This window comes from Eulemur rufifrons, chromosome 3 (assembly GCF_041146395.1).
Source record: "Eulemur rufifrons isolate Redbay chromosome 3, OSU_ERuf_1, whole genome shotgun sequence".
Lineage (NCBI taxonomy): Eukaryota > Metazoa > Chordata > Mammalia > Primates > Lemuridae > Eulemur > Eulemur rufifrons.
Genome location: NC_090985.1, coordinates 84011330 through 84015987, shown reverse-complemented (window position 1 = coordinate 84015987; position 4658 = coordinate 84011330).

Genomic DNA, 4658 nt, shown 5'->3' with positions numbered 1-4658 from the left:
CGCCGCGCGAGCCTGGAAGGAGAGGATTGGCCCCTGGGTCGGGGGCGGGGCCAGAGGTCACGTGGCGCCCCGTGGGCGTCTGCAGCGGGAAGGCTGGCGCGTGGTGTGAGGGGGCGTGAGGCGAGGGGAGCGTCTGGGCCTGTCGCAGAGCTTGGTGCTTCACAGGGGTTTGTGTCCAGGCGGGCGAGTGCATCCAAGTGGACTAGACACTTTTTAACCTGCAAATTTTGGGATGGAGCCAGGAGCAGGCAGGTTTGACGTTAGTTATCGAGTACTAAATACTGGGAACGATTGCGTGCCAGGTTTTTAGGCTATGGCGGGGTGTGTTTGTGAGAGGTAGCCCGTTTATCTTTTATAAGAAACAGTGGTAATTAATTTTTACTTAGCGCTTACTTCTGTGCTGAGTGCTTTCTGCAAACGTCTCATTTAATCCTCAAAACAACATTAAGAGGTAAACACTATTTTTTGTCACCATTTTACAAATGAAAAATGGAGATTGGGAAACTTGCCCAGGTGACAGAACTTTGCGAACCCGGCTCTGCAGCCTCGTTCCTACCTGCCTTGCACCAACACTTGCCCCTGGTGAGATTCCCGAGCTTGCTTCTCTCCCTGTGCTGCCCAGGAGACTGGGTTGGTTTTGTGGAGGAGTTTTATGCTCAAGATCAAAGGGACTTAATTTTTCTGTAATGAGTTCTTTTCTAATTAGGCAAATATTAACTGCTGCTTGCCATTAAAAAGTTGAATTACAATTTACCTGAAAGAAAATGTAGAGATCCTGTAATCAATTCCATCGAGTTATGGTTAACAATTGTATGTAATCATTACCCCCAAAGGGATGTAGAACATATCCACCATACCAGTCCACTCTTTTTAAAAAAGTAATTAAGGAATTGACACATTGGACGCTTGATTCCAAAATTTAGGATAGGCATTTTTAACATTCTTTTTGTTGTGGATATTTCTGAAGAAAAAATTAACTTACATTTATTTTACAAATCAGCAGCATAATTTTCTGAATTAGTTGAATGACACTCATTATGTATGAGAAATGTCTTTGCCTTGTTTCACAAGTGTTTAAAAACTGCTGCTGAAATAATCATATAAATTATTCCCTTTGCCATGGGAAGTTAAGCAATATCTCTTCAGAAATCCTTGGAGTTGGAGTAACCATCAAAATCTACATTCCCTAGTCCTAGCACTTTGGGCGGCAGAGGCAGAAGAATCCTTTGAGGCCAGGAGTTCCAGACCAGCCTGAGCAACATGGTGAGACCCTGTCTCTACAAAAAATAGAAAAATTAGCTGGGCCTAGTGGCATGCCTGTATTCCCAGCTACTTGGGAGGGTGAGCCAGGAGGATTGCTTGAGCCCAGGAATTTGAGGTTCTGGTGAGCTAGGATGATGCCATTGCACTCTAGCCTGGGTGACAAAGTGAGACCCTGTCTCAAAAAAAAAAAAAAAAAAAAAAAAATATATGTATATACTTCAGGCATTTCAACCTACCAAGATGTATTTATGGTAGCCATTAATTAATAGCTATTCAGGCAGGAAGCTGCTTCCATTCTCCCTTTTTAAGAACTCTATTGGAAAGTCAGTGAACCCTAGAGAAGAGAGTAGAGTAGTGATTTAGTGATTTCTGGACCATACTGCCCTTCCTGAGACTCTGGGCAGCTCCTTTCCCTTATTCTTTAGCTTTTTTTTTTTTTTTTTTTGAGACAGAGTGTCGCTTTGTTGCCCTGGCTAGAGTGAGTGCCGTGGCCTCAGCCTAGCTCACAGCAACCTCAAACTCCTGGGCTCAAGCAATCCTACTGCCTCAGCCTCCCAAGTAGCTGGGACTACAGGCATGCGCCACCATGCCCGGCTAATTTTTTTCTATATATATTTTAGTTGGCCAGATAATTTCTTTCTATTTTTAGTAGAGACGGGGTCTCGCTCTTGCTCAGGCTGGTCTTGAACTCCTGACCTTGAGCGATCCACCCGCCTCGGCCTCCCAGAATGCTAGGATTACAAGCGTGAGCCACCGCGCCCGGCCTTTTTTTTTTTTAAATTAAAATTTCACTTGTGCTTTCCATCTTGATTTTAATCAATTTTCAAGCTCCTCATTTGGAAGTTGAAGAAATGAGCCCAACAAATTATTTAAAAGTTAAGTGACTGATGTAGGGTTGTACAAGGAGACTCTAGCAGAAGAGCACAGAGGGTAGATAGTGAATATAGTTTGGACAAGTTGAAATTGAGGTGATGGTGGTATATACAGATAAATCTATAGACAGCTATATGGGTTGAGCTCAGAGGATAAATCTAGGCTACAGATACAAAATTAAGTCTTTGTGGATATGTTTAGCAATGTGACTTGAAATTTAAGTTCCTCTACAAGAAATAAGACCAAAGATTTTTACATTCTGTTCAGTTACACTTGCAATCATTTATTATTTGCCTAAAACATGCAAAGTATTATTGTAGACATACTGAGAAGGTATTAAAAATGAATAAAATAGTCTTTGTTTTCTAGAGGGTCATAACCATGAATGAGACATTACATGACCTTATTTTAAAGCATATGTAGGCTGGGTGCAGTGGCTCATGCTTGTAATCCCAGCACTTTGGGACGCTGAGGTGAGAGGCTTGCTTGATTGAGGCCAGGAGTTTGAGACTAGACTGGGCAACATAATGAGAGCCTATCTCTATAAAAATAAGAAAAATTAGCTGGATATGGTGGCATCTGCCTGTAGTCCCTGCTACTGGGGAGCCTGAGGTAGGAGGATTGCTTGAGCCCAGGAGTTCGAGATTATAGTGAGCTATGATCACGCCACTGCACTCCAGCCTGGGCAACAGAGCAAGACCCTGTCTCTAAAAAAAAAAAAAAAAATTATATGTGGGGAAATCTTAGAAGTGTAGGTAATAAAGCGATAGGATTGCAAGGAGGAACAGGGGGAATCATTGAGAAAATCTGGGAAAGTTTAAAGTTAGTTTTGAGCTGATTTTTTTTTTCCCTTGAGACAAGGTCTTGCTCTGTCACCTGGGCTAGAATGCAGTGGCATCATCATACTCATTGCAACCTCAAATGATCCTCCTGCCTCAGCCTCCTGAGTAGTTGGGACTACAGGTGCATGCCACTGCACCTGGCTAATTTTTCTATTTTTTTGCAGAGACGGAGTCTCTCTTTGCTTAGGCTGGCTTTAAACTCCTGGTCTCAAGCGATCTTCCTGCCGCAGACTCCCAAAGTGCTACGATTACTGGTGCAAGCTACTGCACCCAGGCTTGAGCCGATTCTTAACGGATTGTTAGAACTTATCAGAGAGATGGCAGTTATTCTAGACAGTAAATAACCTTGAGCAAAGGCTTGGAAATGGAAGAAAAGTAGTGTTTATTTTAGGAATAGAGACCAATAATCATGTTCTTGGGGCATAGGGTTTGAGAAGGTATATAGGTCAAAAAGTAGGTAGGGTTAAGTTAATGATACTTTTTCAGGGTATTTCAAATTCAAGAATCTCTCTCCTTTTCAAACATGACTTGTTATCCACTTGTATATGCTGTTAGGAAAATTGTATTTTCCTAAGACTTAATTGACAAATACAGTGAAAGCTTGGAACCTCGTCACCCTATATGGGGAACCATGTCATTTCTTCCCTTCAATGAGGTAGTTATAAAGGGTGTACTGTATTCACAGTGATACAGACTTTTATCACTAGGTTGGAAAATGCCACATGTGACTAACAGGTGATTTCAGTTTCAGTTTAGTATTCAGTCTTAGAAGTTTACACACCCTTTAATTATACTTGTTTTCAGTGAAGAAGAAATAAAAGATTTATAAGATCAAGATTTTCCAGAAGATCCTTTGAGTTAAAGAAAGCTTTTTATTTTTGACAGGTAAGTCTGTATTTTATGTGTGTTAAATTTGATCTACAAGCGAAAGTTTCTCAGCTTTTTTTTTCTTTTAAATATCTACTTTAGGCCGGGCACGGTGGCTCACGCCTGTAATCCTTGCACTCTGGGAGCCCGAGGTGGGAGGATTGCTGGAGGTTAGGAGTTCAAGACCAGCCTGAGCAAGAGCAAGACCCCGTCTCTACTAAAACTAGAAAGAAATGATTTGGACAGCTAAAAATGTCTATAGAAAAAAAAACTACCTGGGCATGGTGGCACATACCTGTAGTCCCAGCTACTCAGGAGGCTGAGGCAGAAGGATTGCTTAAGCCCAGGAGTTTGAGGTTGCTGTGAGCTAGGCTGATGCCATGGCACTCTAGCCCGGGCAACAGAGCGAGGCTCTGTCTCAAAAAAAAAAAAAAAAAAAAAAATCTACTTTATTGCAGGGAGATGTACAGTTGGCAAAGGTTATGTATTTTGGCTGGCAGCCAGCTAGCCATGTAGCTAGGTTGACCCCTGAATGAAATTGGATTGAAACTGTCCTATTAAGTTAGTAAGTGTATGAAGTCTCCTATGAAAACAAATTTTGAAGGTGGCATTATTTCTCCTAAGATGGTTTTGGAATTTTGATCAACTATGGAGCTAGAGATGAACTGTCTTTAACACAAGTCATCTCACTATGTGACTATTGAAAGAGCTCTGGGCTCTCTTTATGAGAGCGGCTATGTTTATTAGCTTGCTGTGTTGGCATTGTGTTCTTCCTGACTAAATTAGGAATATGGACATTGCTATATCAGATTA